Source organism: Lutra lutra, chromosome 1, assembly GCF_902655055.1.
Source record: "Lutra lutra chromosome 1, mLutLut1.2, whole genome shotgun sequence".
In the NCBI taxonomy this organism is placed as follows: domain Eukaryota; kingdom Metazoa; phylum Chordata; class Mammalia; order Carnivora; family Mustelidae; genus Lutra; species Lutra lutra.
Genome location: NC_062278.1, coordinates 34,554,417 through 34,570,436, shown reverse-complemented (window position 1 = coordinate 34,570,436; position 16,020 = coordinate 34,554,417). Strand labels below are relative to the sequence as shown.

The 16,020-nt window shown below is 36.6% G+C and overlaps 1 pseudogene; it reads right to left on the bottom strand.

Annotated features, from left to right (window-relative positions):
• Positions 1-11,375: 11,375 nt before the first annotated feature.
• LOC125108318 (dnaJ homolog subfamily A member 1-like) lies at positions 11,376-12,556 on the bottom strand (annotated as a pseudogene).
• Between the last annotated feature and the right edge of the window lie 3,464 nt (positions 12,557-16,020).

The following is a 16,020-nucleotide window of genomic DNA, read 5'->3' as shown; positions in this document are numbered from 1 at the left end:
TTGGGTATGTAGAACCATCTTTGCATTGCAAAGATGAATTCTTCTTGAGCATAGTACATAATCCTTTTAATGTGCTGCTGAATTGGGTTTGCTAGTATCCTGTTGAGAATTTTTGTATCTATATCCATCAGGGATATTGACCTATAGTTTTGTTTTCTTACATTGTTCTTAATCTGGATTTAATATCAAAGTAACTCTTGCCTCACAAAATAAGTTTGAGAGTGTTTTGTCTTCATCAAGTTTTGGAAAAATTTGTGAAGATCTGACATTAATTCTTCTTCAAATGTTTAGTAAAATTTATCAGTGAAGTCATCTGGTCCTGGCTTTTCTTCCCTGGTTTTGAATACTAATTCAATCTCTTTACTTAGCATTTGTCATTCAGATGTTCTATTTCTTTCTGATCCAGTTTTGCTAGGTTGCATGTTTCTAGGAATTTATCCATTTCTTCTATGTTGGCCTATGAGAAACCCAGGTTCGTAGGTTGTCTAGGTTGACCAGGATGTCTGATTGCACTCTTAGGAAATAATATATTGAAGATTCCCTTTGGAGTAATTTTTAAACATTAAATGATATTTAATATGCTACTGTCTATCAGGAAGGGACCATTTAAATTATGGATCATCATAGAGTAGAATTTCTGTACCTGTATAAAAGTATGAAGAAGGTGTGTATTAATATGCATACAGTATGCATACACCTTTTATTTTATTTTATTTTTTTTTAAAGATTTATTTATTTATTTATTTGACAGAGAGAGATCACAAGCAGATGGAGAGGCAGGCAGAGAGAGAGAGAGAGAGGGAAGCAGGATCTCTGCCGAGCAGAGAACCCGATGCGGGACTCGATCCCAGGACCCTGAGATCATGACCTGAGCCGAAGGCAGCGGCTTAACCCACTGAGCCACCCAGGCGCCCTGCATACACCTTTTAAATGAAGGTGCAAAAGAGTGTTATGGTACATTACTTTTTATGTAATAGAGTATTAGGTCATATGTTCTTTGTCACTTATATAAATGTAGTTAACATCAAGAACATAAAAGCTCAAAACAGTAATAATCCTTATTTTTTGTTTGTATAGGTTAGATGAAGGTGGAACAGAGATAGATTGTCCACTGTAAAAATATGATAATCATATATAAATATGTTATGTATAATATGCATATGTACACAAGTGCAAATGTGCGTATACATGATGTGTACATATAAGTGTGTATATGTTTATATGCAAATGTATGCATATATATGCTCATATATATATAATGATACAAACATAAAAATTGCACATTTCACCACATATGTGTTGATGTTTACATATACAAACTCCTGAAAATTAAATTTTAAAAATTTGCTTGGATTATATGAAAATGAGTCATTCACTCTGTTTAAACAATTTTCTCTACACAAAAGTAATATCTGTGTAGCCAGTCCAGCATTCTTTGTCTGGGTGGTTAAAATGTAGCTTTGTTGTCTACATTTTACTGATCTGATGCCAGTGTTTTGACACTGGTTCTTGACAATGAAAAGATTGTCCTGGGCTGGAGCCCTAGATATGTGTATAAGACAGAATACTATGGATTCATTCCAGAAGCACTAGGAAAACAATCCATCTGCACAATAGGAAGTGTAGACTGATACATCTATATTTGCACATTGTGACTAGCCCCAGATTTTTCCCAGTGTTCAGTATGTTTTTGCCATAGTTCATCAGCCATTAAGAAATATAGCTGAACTGGGCTTTTAATAAAGGCTTGTTGAAACAAGGGCACACAGCCCTTGATAAGAATTTATTTCTACAATAAATTATAATCCTTTTCAATCATAAGAACCCACATTCTCTATTTTTGCTTCAAAAAAGAAAATTATATATATTCATTAAATGTGAAATTTGTGAAAGATGTCCCAAATAATGATGCTCTGTAATGCAGCCACAATGATGCATTTGACACTGAGAGAATAGCAATGCCAAGTTCTCATAGAAATGTCCCTTGAGCAATATACAATACTTGATAGCATGCTCAGCAGATTATATAATTTTTTTCTTTTATGACATACTTGATATAAAGAAAATTTTCTATTATAGTAGGTGCTTTTCAGTGATTGCTGTCATAACAATAATACCTAATATAATGGGCTATTTTATAATCCACAAAACACTTTCCTTCATATTATCTCATTTGTTCCTCTAGAGGTTAATAGCATTTTAAAGAAGGCAAAACTAAGTTAAGGAATGTCTGTTTCTTGTTCAAAGCCAAATACTAGTAAATATAGATGTAGAGACAAACTGGATTTTGTGGCATCTTATTTTGTACTTTCTTTATTGTATTTTCTTATATCCTTAAAAAACGATGTGTTCCAAAATATCCTAAATCTCCTACAAAGATACTAGATCTCTCACTAGGGTGTCATATACTGTAAATGTAACCACTGATGTTACTGTGTAAGGGAATTTTTGAAATCTATTACGTTTATGAATGAGAGTATTAATATTTTATTATTATTGTTATTTCCTTTGTGAAGGAAACTCCATTCTCAACCTATAGTAGTCTGTGCCTGTAAGTACCTCAAAATAATTTCAAGGCCCCCGAGCATACACCATCACAGAGTCAGCTGTTAAAACTATATATCCCTTAGGAATTCTGGATATCCTTCCCATTGTCCACCTTTGGCCCAGTGAAATTGATAAGGAAATACCTTCCAGAGAGCAGAGCCAGAGCCTGCCTCCGGATAGGAGTTTATGTTATGTTTGCACAATTGTATTTGGTAGAACTATACACTAGTAATTTCTTCATATGCTTTCTAAAGGGAAATTTTTTTTTACAGATAATATGATTCTTTCCCCATCATTATACATTCATTACTATTGAGGACAGAGGACGTGCCTACTAACTTCAAGTTAGTGGACTATGATGTATCATCTACTGTCTTGATACAGTCATACACAGGAAGCAAACATCCTGGGCTTTGGGGTTGTTTGGTAACTGGGTGAAATTTGGGGTCTGTCCCTTGTGAAGAGATTGCATCTTTCAATATATGGGAATCAGTAAACCACTTGATAGTTAGCTTGCCAAAAGGATAGACTATAAAAGGATTAGTTACTTACATAGAAACAGAAACCCAAATTATTGAGGTGTGGTGTCCTCAAACACACACACACACACACACACACACACACACACACACACACTTTTCCCAGACTCTTTGCAAATAATTACAGCATTGTGACTGTGATCTAGTCAGAGACTTAGGGGAGAATTGGTAGTAGAAGCTCCTAGAATATCACCTTTTACTTTTCTTCACTTATGACCTATAGAATTTGAGCATGATAGTCACAAGTCAATAAGTAGAAGTAAGTTGCCTTTCTCTAACCACTAGAAAAGGTGATTAGAAATAGCAGTGACATCAACAAGATATGCTTGTCCAAAGGTAGCAGGACTGCTGTGTTAACCCTGTTATCAGAGATGTCCACTCCTTCTCAACCTCCTGCCACCTTTAGTGCTGACATGTATGCAAAGCAGCTTCAGTGCCTAAGAAGACATCTAATAGAAGATATTCCATCTATGGGGAAAAAAAGTAATATAAAAGGAACGTTTTTTAAAAGTACAAAATTTTATACACTTAAAAAAAACAACAATACTCAAAGAAAGGCTAGAAGATAAAAGTTGGGAAACATCTTCCAGAAAATAGAACTAGAAAATAAATAAATGGAAAATGAAAGAAAATAATAGATATCAATTCAGTAAAGCATATATCCAATGAGTAGAAGCTTCTGAAAGTCACACAGAAATGCTATTGGGAGATTCTCAAAGAAAAATGTATGAGGAAATTTAATAAAATTGAAAAGCATTAGTTTGCATATCGCAAGGTCCACTTAGTCCACTTAGTTCCTAGTTCAAGGAATTAAAATAAATAATCCCCCCCCAAATACCTACAGGGAAGTTTATACTTATGAAATTTTAAAAAATTTGGAGGTTGGAAAATCATATGGAAGAGAAAGTGAGAGCAAGCAAGAGATAAAGAGAGACTAAAAGATTGAGAGAGAAGGGGTGGGAGATTTCCAACATAAACCAATCCTTAGCCATTTAAAAAAAATCTTTTGTAATGTAAAAAAAAAATTAGAGTCATGTGAAGTCTCAAAAATGTCAAATCTCTTACTGGGTTGTTCCTCCACTTCCACACTCTCCTTTGCCTCTCAAGGGATGAAACTGATCTGTTCTACCAGGCTCTCTTGCTGGCAGAAATCTGGGCTAGATGTTACCATTGAGAAGCCATTACACACTTTTGGAAAGAGAATGACAGGCAGGTCCAAGGACAGAGAACAGGAGGTTTGCAGTGGATTCTGTGGGAACTGTTTCTTAATCCTGCAGGCAACAAACCCCTGCACTGCATATCTCTCGAAAGCCAAGAGCAGTTTCTATTTTGAACTCTCTGCTCTCCTAGTTTCTCCAGGCTTGGAAAATAGTCTAGATTGCTTTCAGGTTCCTGATGGAGCTCTAATGGGCCTCCCATGCACAGTCGTAGGATGATTAAAGGAAGAAGAGAAAAGAGAGAGTAAGGAAAGAAGGAAGGAAAGAGGGAAGAAGGGAAGGAGGGAAGGAAGGAGATTAGGGAGAGAGAGAAGAGGGAGCTTGAGGGAGTGAGCTGGTTAGGGAGGGGAGAAGTTAAGGGTCGAGGAAAAAAAAGCAAGTGGGGAAAATAGTAAGTTACTAGACAGCGTGTAATTTGTGTTAAAATAAACATGGAAAGCTCAAAAATCTCTATGTGTACACATGAACAGTGTAAGGAAAGGTGTGGCAGAGTGGACACTTAACAGTTAATACTGATTCCTCCAGAGAAATGGAATTAGAATGGGATAAAGATAATAAAAAAAAAATGGGATGAAGCTGATAAAATACTTTTTTCTTTCTGCATGTTTGTACTGCTTGATTTATGGCAGGGATCTTGAATCATTCTTTTAAGTACATACTTCAAAATTCAAATGTGGTTTTAAGAATATTTCCGTTACGATCCCTAAAAGGATGATAATAACTCTTGTCCCTTTAGGTCTCTCATCTTCAATTCACTCCGTAGTTCTTCCTGATTTCAGAATTGAGTGGAGAATATAGTTAATTAGCACGATAACAATGTTTCTTTCTCTTTCTTTCTTTCTTTCTTTCTTTCTTTCTTTCTTTCTTTCTAGACTTTATTTATTAGAGAGAGAGAGAAAAAACGAGCAGGGGAAGGCATAGAGGGAGAAGCAGAGTCCCCGTGGAGCAGGGAGCCAGGCTTGGGCTCCATTCCAGGATCCTGGGATAATGACCTAAAGGGGTGGGCAGACCCTTAACTGACTGAGCCACCCAGGCTCCCCCATAACAATGTTTCTAATGGTCTTTATATAAAAGAGTGATAAGCTCTGGATTAAAATAATATCTAAGTGTATATATTTGGGAGGGAGCTGTGGTAGAAGCAGCAGGAAGCAAGTTTAAGTTACATAATACAGGTAAGCTATCTAATGCAACTACTAAGGAGGCTTGAAGCAGCGATTAGGCTAATTTCCAAACCATAACATCAAGACAGCACTGCACGGTTTTCTTTGCTGCACACCTGCAATGTCACAGAAACAAAGACAAGAACAGAGCTCACTGTCTCCTTGCTGTATGTTGAAAAATGTTGCCATGAAGTGTACCTCCCTGCTATTCAGATGAGCCTTTTTCGATTCTTGAGTATTTGGAATGTTACACACAAATAGGAAATGTTAGTGGTTCTGATAAGGTTTAATCAAATTATTTCCTTGAAGGTGTATTTTTTTTTTATTATTATGAATGAACACATTGACAGAAGGTGTGATAGGAGCAGGAGCGGTGGTGTCTGCTTGTGCTGGTAGCACATTATGTTCACATCATGTTTTTGAATTTCCTTTACAGATAAGCACTGTGAGTAATTGTAACATGAAGTGGTAATCTACCACTGATATATGAAAATAGAGAAACTGAAATTAAAAGCATCATTCAACTGAAATTTTAGACTGTACTGTGGAAGGCTGGGCTTCCAGATGCACAAAGAATACCCACTTGAAAAGAATTTTGCACTCTAGTCATGGGAAATTTTGTCTCAAATAAATAGCAAGCATTTCTACAAATAATTGATTAACATGTCATTGTAGATAATATGTGTACATTTTTAAGTTTCGATACAAAAGATTTCATTATCCTACTAAGCAGATGGATTATGTTTCTCATTTACATTATGCATTAGAATGTTACAGTTTAGGTGATATTTGGCTAAAAACCAATTGCAATATATTTTGATAGTCTTCCTGACTACATGGCATAGATGAAAAGAAATCATAATAAATTTAATTGAATGTAAGCAGTTTTGTAAATGAGTTTTAATGTTAGCATTAAGTAAGTAGAGAGGTTTTTTTTTTTTAAATAATTTTATAACTAAGCTAATCTAGTTTAGTGATTCCCAAACCAAATCTATCCTAATGCACTTTTAGAAAATTCCCTGTCCTCACTCTAATTTAATTAAATTGATTCTCTGCATCTGGGCCAGGAAACCTGATTTTTTTTTTTTTTCCAGACTTCTCAGGTGACTGATGACCCTCTCTTTTTTCACATTTCTGATAGAATCCAATTCCGCTTGTGCATACATGAGAAACTGGAGACCTAGAGAATTAAGGCAAATGTTCAATGGGAAATTAGAACCTTGTTTGACAGGATGCTGCCATGTGTAGCATCTTGGTCACTGTGTTCCTACTGCAGAGAGTACTCACAGATTTTGAGCGGCTATAATTTGAAAAATAAAAATTAACTTTTAGATCACAGGACAGTGGCCTGAAAAGATGACCCAATTTGTTTATTTTAACAACCATGAGAATCAGAGAAAAGAAGGCTTCACAGTATCTGATTCTTCCTTTATCTAATGTTGTCCATATTGCTTTGGTATAAAAGGGCATGAAAATCAATGGAAAAGTGAATTTTAACCTCTCTGAGTTTTTTTTTATTTTTTTCCCCTAGAATTTTAATTTACTATTGCAGGCAGCTTCTAATATTTCTTTCCATTTTTAACCTTCTCAATCCCTTATTGCTTAGTGCAATTTCTACTGAGGAATTTAAAAGCAGATCACATGGAAATTGAATGTTCTGTTAATATTCTAAATATTAACACCTACAGTGTAGAATTGTCTTCTGAATTTATCATAAATTATTTAGCTAACAAAAGATATATGTAGCTTATGGAATTTTGTCAGAGAACGTATGAAATAATCACAACAAATGAGGACATTTGTGTAGCTTGATTGGACATTGAGATGTGACCTTAGGGACTTGAATTAAGCTCTATTTCTCTGTTTTCTCATAATTAAAATGGAGTGATATGTAACTCAGAGGGTTGTTGTGAGGAGCGAGAGGCATGGAGTTGCAGTGCTCAGATATCCTTCATTAAAACCAGCTGCAAGGAAATGCAAAGCTGACCATTGTCCTAGGATGCCACCTTCTGCATCCATGTTAGCATTTGCACCGAAGCCAGCCTTCTCCCAGGATACTCCCAATCACTGACTGATCATGGCAAGAGTCCTGGTACCGCCCACTTCTGTAGGATTCGGGGCTTCACTCACCTGCTGCTTTGGTTCAGGGACTTCCATTGACTGGGCAGAATCTTTCTGCAAACCGTGCTATAGTCAGAGACTCTTCCTCTGATCATCCTTCCTTCTCCCTCTCCTTTCCCCAGATGCCTTGCCTGCTTTGGAGTCTGAAGCTGCTTCTTTTCTACTCCTCATTCTTCACCTTTATCCTACATAGGTATTTCTGCTAATAAATGGCTTTCACATGTCATCCTACCACGGTGCCTGCTTCTTGGAGGACCCAAAATAAGATGTGGGGATACATAATTTAATATTAGTAAAAAGATTTAGAATATTGTCTGCACAAAGTAAGCGCTGTTTAAGCATTATCATATAAAAACAAATAGGGTAAAGGGGTCACGGGTACAAACTTCTGCTTACAAGGTAAGTAAATCCTGGGGTTGTAATATGCATCATGGTGACCAAAGTTAATAATACCATATTGCATATTTGCATAAAGCTGCTAAGAGAGTACATCTTAAAAGTTCTCATCATAAGACAAAAAAATTATAACTATGTGAGGTTATAAATGTTTACTAGACTTACTGTGAGGATCATTTCAGAATGTATACAAATATCCAATCACTATGTCATACAACTGAAACAAATATAATGTTTTGTTTTGTTTTGTTTTTAAGATTTTATTTATTTATTTGACAGACAGAGATCACAAGTAGGCAGAGAGGCAGGCAGAGAGAGAGGAGGAAGCAGGCTCCCCACTGAGCAGAGAGCCCGATGTGGGGCTCGATCCCAGGACCCTGGGATCATGACCTGAGCCGAAGGCAGAGGCTTTAACCCACTGAGCCACCCAGGCGCCCCACAAATATAATGTTTTATGTCACTTATAGCTCAATTAAAACTGTAAGTAAGGCTTTTGAGTAATACCATGAATAATTAATTACATATGCATACAAGAAATAAACTGAACAGAGATATAGGAAGGATTATTCTTGAACAAGATAAAAAATGTCATTACTGCTCATTTTGCTACCAGTAGTATTATTTTGGCAGTTGTTTTTAAGCTCTTGGCATAAAGAGCAAATTGTGACCTTCTTTACTGAAACAGGCAATTATGTTACAGTTACTTTAATTTCCCTTAAAACCCTTTACCTAGAGTTGAGGGAAAAAAAAACCAGAAGAGTTGGAAGAGTAAATGCAACATTATAATCTCATCACTTTCCATGTACTGTATTTAGTGGCTCTCATGTATTTAGCTTGGTAGAGCATTAATTGAAAATTTAGCAGCGTATGCTGAATTCACCCTAGGGTCTGTGGTGTGGTATGCAAAAATTAGTAAGACAAAAGATGGGTTGCTTTGAAGAATTGTCTTTCATTTTGAATGGAGAAAGGAAAGAAGGATGCAGAGTTTAACAGTTATGTTTACAGAAGACTATGTGATAATTAAAACATACAACTGCTGTAGTCAAAGTAGCCAAACATGGAATTATTCATGAATGATAATTTACTGATTAAAGATACTTTGTCCATAAAGTATTAAATATTACAAACTATCTCCTCAAAGTTATTTTCAGCAGTTTATATAATTCTTACTAAGTTAACCAAATTTGGTCTACAAATTCTATAAAACACTTATTGAATTTTCTTGTGGAAAACTTGCATGGAAAAGGAAAGGAGCTGCTAATTCACCCCAGAGCATTTCCTATTTCTTTTTTAAAATTTGATTAGTGAGCAAAGACACTTAATTCTCTAGACTAAAGTAAAATGGAAGAATTGGGTTTGAGTATGGCACCACCACCTAATAAACTCTGTGATCCCATGATTTTTCCAAGGCTGAGCTTATCTACTCATATGATGATATTCCATATTTTATATTAGTAATTAGGGATATTTTTATTTGTGTTTTATATTACCTGGAAATCTGTGTAAGTTTCCTTCTCTGTGCATTACTTTCCATTTGCTCCCCACTCCTCTGTGCCACCTATTATGAAATTGGTGGTTAATCCATCTAAAGCTGCTTCCAGACTAAAACTCACTTGCCTTGGAGTAATTAATCTTGAGTTGGTTTTTAGCCTCATTACTCAAACTGATGGAGCCTTCAACGGAGTGGCAAACAGGGAATTGTGCTGAACAGCAAGAAAAAGAAGAATTTGGGCCAATTTCTTGTTTCATAGGTCTTTACAGTCTCATTGGTGCTCATTGCTCTCGGAGGCCGTCTGTGCCCTCAGGTAGTGTGAATCTGATCAGGTATCTCCTGCTGCAGTCTCCTCCTGCCCCTTCAAGATCCCGTGGGAGCTGACAGCAACTAGATATGGAGGAAGCCAGTGAAAATAGTGTGCTTCTACTAATTATCCCAACACCCAGACACTTCACTGATGTCCTAAAAGGAGCACATTCATACAGAATATTCAGCAAAGGAAAGAGAAAAGGGAAAAACAAATAACCAGTGGGAGGAAATCTGTGCTGAGAAAGAAGCTAAGAGGAGCACTTTCCCTATGCTCGCTTCCACTTCAAGTATGTGAGAAGCCCACACTAGCACAACCATATCACTTCTGTTGTTAGGTCTGCAGACTTCCAGATTTGTGCAGTGCACTACCTTATTTTTGAGCTCAGACTGGTAAGAATAGTTTCATGAGCACCGATGACTCTGTTTGTTCAAAACTACTCATGGGGTTCTGAATTTCATAAAGGAACATGGAATTTTAGAATATACATTTTGAGGTGTCATTGTGTTTTATAGATGGAAAAGTTGGGGCTAATAATGGTGATACAAGTTATTCAAATTCATGCATTTAGTAATAGAGTTTTGATTTGAATCCTAATATCTCTCTATTTTATTACTTGTCAGATATTTTTAACAGTTTATCCTAATTAGTTCAGGAAAGAAAATGCTTATTTTAGAGCTCTATAAGTTCAGTCTGAAGGTAAAAATAATCTCTCACCTTCTGTCTTCTTAAACCTCCTATCTTGCCTTCCCTAACATCCTTCTTTACATTTGTATTTTAGAATACAGAAATAAACATATAGTGTTTTCCTTAACTTCCTACCCCCAAAACTTCCACTATGAACATTTATTCTCATACTCCTTTAGCTTTCCATCTACATTAATAAAAAATATCACTACTTCTGTTAAAAGCTCGTCTTGCTTTCTCATGAATTTTATGCCGGTGACACAGATGACAAGACATCTGATGTCATCAGATGTCTTGCTTTCTTCTGGAACTTGCATTCCAGGTTATAATCATGCTGTGGCACCTCTCAGCTTACAAAACAAGCAAAACAATTAACCAACAAGCCAAAAAATAAACATAAGCTCAAACACTGCATAATTGGTTCATCTCTCTGTAGTGCAATTTCTATGTTCTTTTCAGAACAAAACTTTAGAATATATATATATTTTTTTCAGCATTTCATCTTCATTTTTAAAAAAGATTTTATTTATTTATTTGACAGAGGGAGAGAGAACACAAGTAGGCAGAGCAGCAGGCAGAGAGAGAGAGGGAGAAGCAGGCTTCCTTCTGTGCAGAGAGCCCAATGCAGGGCTTGATTCCAGGACTCTGGGATCATGACCTGAGCTGAAGGCAGAAGCTTTAACCCACTGAACCACCCAGGCACCCTCATTTTCTTTTCTCTCTCTCTCTCTCTCTCTTTTTTTTTTTTTTTTTGAGTTTTTATATTTGAGTCTATTCTTCATCTAACTTTTGAAACACTACTATAGTTGAATATTAAAAACAATAGCAAGTAGTGAGCTATGATTCAAGTCCTTCACTCATTCACTACTGCACATAAAATGCCAACAGTGTTATTCGCTGGCCCCATTAAGAGGTCTGACACTGGACACCACCCCTGGGATGATGTTCATCATCCTCACATTCTTCCCCATTGTAATGGTGCCGTCTTTCCTGATTTGGATCAAAGTCCACCAGTTCTACCTGGTCCATTTCATCAGTCTCTTCTACTTCCTTCCTCTCAGGTAGGAGTTTTTCCAACAAAGAGAGTTTTTCAGGAGAGAGAAAGCCATTCTCAGGAAAGTTTACCTTAAATTCAATGATGAGGTGACCCTTCTCATATGGTCTACGATAAATTGGCATTTAGCACACACTTGATATCTCCATGCTTGACAATTTGACCTGGATGAGAGGTGATGACAATGGTTTGGTTGTCAAGAGTAGATATTGGCTTTTGAAGACCGCACAGTGCCTCAACCAGCTGTATGTCCATACACATGAAAAGGTCTTCTCCTCGAGGAGTAAAAACAGCATTGTCCTTCTGATCTAAACAATGATAATATCTCCTGGTTCCAGTTCTGGTTCCTGGTCTCCCTCACCATGGGATGTTATCTTCTGACCATCTTTCATGCCTTTGTCAATATGAACTTCTAGAATCTTCTCTTGAACCATCTTCCTTCCATTGCAGCTTTGACATCTATCTTTAGGACTGATCCGTTCCCCATGGCCCTGGCACTCCATGCACACAGAATGAATTTGCTGAACCATTCCAGGTCCTATCTGATGAATTTTTATTTGCATTCCAGTACCTCGGCAATTGGGACAACATTCAACTGCTCCTTTCTTACAACCTCGACCTTCACATTTATTGCAAATCACATTCTTTTGCAGAACTAGTTTTCTCGTTGCACCATTATATAAATCTTCTAAGGTTGCTGAGAGCTGATACACAACATTTTTACCTCTCCTTTCTCTCTGCATTCTTCCTCCTCCTACAAAAAACATATCAAAGATGTCCATGGGGGAGCCAAAACCACAACTGGCTCCTCCTTCTTTAATTGCCTGTTCGCCTCATTTGTCATTTAATTCCCTTTTCTTTGCATCAGAGAGTACTTTGTAAGCTTGAGAAATCTGTTTAAACTTCTCTCCTTCATTTGGATTCTTATCAGGGTGGTACTTCAAGGCCAGTTTCCTGTGGGCCTTTTTCAATTCTTCTTGGGTGGCATTGGGTTTGACCCCAAAACATCATAGTAAGCGGTTTCTTTCACCATTTTCTATAGCCAGTGAGAGGGCGGAAGCTGGTGTGGGGGAGCGCAAAGCTGGGCAGAGCTCGGGCAGCACCGCGTTTCACCGAGCATTTTGGAAAGTTCCCAAAATGTTCATTTTCTTGATAGTGGTGAGAGTTTCTTGGATATATTCTAAATACATCAAATTATTCACCTTAACTATTTTATCTCAATTGGGTCTCAATAAAACTATAAAAAACTAATGCAGATTTTGTGTTCTGTCCTATGTTAAACCTCTGTTCTGATATATAATGTTTTAAATTATGTAGTTAAATTATTTACTTATACTCCAAACAGATATTCTTCGTATTAATTCAGGGAAGAAAATTGTATTCCCTTTATACCTCTGGGTTTATTATAAACACATTTCATGTTCAAGGAACTAAATATCAGATGGCACAAAAATGAGCAAAATAAAGAATATTTTATATCTTAACCCCCTTCCCATTCTTACTGCTCACAAGTAAATGATTTTAGAATTTCTCTTTTTAATTATTAGGATGGATTTTCCCATTACTTTTAGTAATATTATATTATTCTATATTCCATGTTATAAATGATATGATTATAGTATATAGTTATAATAGTATATTCTATTTTGTTATTTTGTATTTATTATACATTATATATAACCATATAGTTGCATAACATTTAATTATATAATATATATTAAATAACATTATAATACCTCTAATTTTATATTGAACTTCCTTAAGCCTCCTTATTTTCTCCTCCCCTGGTATGTTGAGAAATTTCTTCACCTGTGTAACAAACCACCCCAATGGTGCTTTGTTACCAATATCTATAATGATATGTGTGTATAACAAAATCATTAAAAGTCTTATTTATAATTGGAATCATTGAATAAAAAAAGAAAAACAAATAAGCTTAAAAAAGGAACTAAACCATTGTCTAGAATGTCCTCAGAACATTCCATACCTTAGTAGCTATGCTTCCTTTGCACCTGGCTGACATGACAACAGTGGGTCAGTATACACAACAGTTGCAGTAGCAGCAGTCCAAATTTTCCCCTAAAGCTTGCCCAGGATAAAGCAAGAGAACAAGAGGAGAGCATATACTCTGCCAAAGTAAGTGTATAATACTGCATGGAATTATTAACAGCCTGAACCTTTTCCCTCACTTTTGATAGTTGCAGATTGATGTGGTAACTGCTATTGAGCAAATGCAGAATGCATGTTGAATGCTATAGGACTTTGCTATCAATATTTGTAATGGTTAGTTTTTCCTATGTAGCCAATTATCCCCCAAACTCAGTTGGCTTAAAACAACAATCATTTATTCAGCTCATGCTTTTGTAGAGCACAGATTTTCTGGGATGGACTGGGCTTAGCTGACACTAGGCTTGGATGGCTGCACTCTAGAGCCTTGCAGTCAGGGTGCTTGTCAGCTGAGTCAGTGGCAAGGACTGGGAGCACCTGTCCCTCATCAAACACCAGGCTATCCTAGTTCCTTCACATGGCAGCAGGTTTTCAAGAGCAATTAAAAAGAAATAAGCTAAATATGCAAGCATTTTCATGTGTCTCTTTTGCATTTGCAACTGTGCTTTTGACCAAAATGCATTACGAAGTTAAGACCAGAGTCAGTGTGAGAGATTATGGTTCATGTATGTAGACATAGGGAGATGTGAACAAGTTGCAGGCCTTTCATTCAACAATACAGATGCATAGTCATACAAAAGCATCTCCCCTTTCCCATTACACCTTGAATGTAATGTTTTTGTTTTTGTTAGTGATGTCATTATTTTTCATTCATTTTAAATTACATTTATGACTATTATAATGTACCTACTAAACCTCTGATTCTTGTTTGATGAACATTAGACATTACTGTTTGCCTTTGGTTATGTATATATGAGTAAGTGTAGGCCGGGTTCCTGCAGTAATCATGAACATAAAAATCTGGTAATTAAAAAAAAAGTTTGTCTTTTATTTATTTATAGCATGAGTTGGCACATGGGGAGTGTATGAGAAGGGCACACATAGGGCTCTTCTCATGATAGTGTGGGGACAAGAGAATGCAATTTTACCATGCGCCCAGAAGGGGTACAAATACTGAAAGGTTAGTTCTCCAAGGTTTGTTTTCCTTGACTCAAACTGTTATAATTAGTTAATTATTTTATATTAAGTATTTTGCAGTATATTATCATTAAGCTGTTTATAAATTTATTTGCTCCTTCAATGAGTGGCAAGCTTTTTATCATATTATCTTATTTGTTTCAACCTTTCACTTGGACCCATTGCTTCACTGACAAAAATCATCTATTTATCTAGTCAATCTTTATAGCTAATAAACATTCCCATGTACCCAATCTTCAAATGTTCACTTAGTTAACAATTATGCGTGTATATGTACAGAGACTATCAGATAATCTTGCCCTGCCAGGGAGATCTAGTCACCTATAAAATATCTTTGAGTGGACAAACGCTTTTTTTAAAAAAATATTTTATTTGAGAGAGAACAGAGCAGGAGAGAGAGCATACAACTTGGGGGAGGAGGGCAGAGGCAGAGGGCAAGGGAGGAGCAGACTCCTGAGCTGGGAGACCAACAAGGGGGCTCAATCTCAGGACTCAGACATTGCGACCTGAGCCTAAGGCAGATGCTCAACCCACTGAACCACCCAGGGGCCCCCAGAGGGGACAAATTCTTGATTTGGGGAATTTTCTTCCTCCAAGTGAACTGATAAGAGAAATTTAGAACGTCTGATAATCTAAGCCAGCTGTCTTCTAACTTTCCATAGTTTCCTCTGAAATTCTTCTTACTATACATTCCATGGCTTCTTCCTTACCTCCTTTAGATATCTGTCATGTTAAGGAAAGATTGGACTAGATAATTTGGGATAATTTAATTCATTTTTAATAATGCCACTTGTGTAGTTAATAAAGAAAGAAACTTCTGATATTCAAACAGCATTCCAAGATTGAAAGCAGTCTTTCTTAGTCAAGGTAAAAGCATTTTGGGTTTATGTCTTTCAGTTTCTCATGTTACTGAAGACTTACATCTAAATTTTTTTTAATAAAGATCTTATTTATTTATTTGACAGACAGAGATCACAAGTAGACAGAGAGGCAGGCAGAGAGAGAGGAAGAGAAGCAGGTTCCACGCTGAGCAGAGAGCCCGATGCGGGGCTCGATCCAGGACTCTGGGATTATGACCTGAGCCAAAGGCAGAAGCTTAACCCACTGAGCCACCCAGGTGCCTCTAAATTTTTTTTTTTTTTTTTTTAATGAAACGTGCTACCAACGAACCCTGATCACAGCAGGGATGTTCCATAGCCAACCTAGATGTACATGTTAGTATCGTACTTTTACCTTTATTTTTAAGAATATGTGAGCATTTGGGCCACCTGGGTGGCTCAGTCAGTTAAGTGTCTGCCTTTGGCTTAGATTATGATCTCGGGGTACTGGGATTGAGCCCTGCACAGGGCTCCT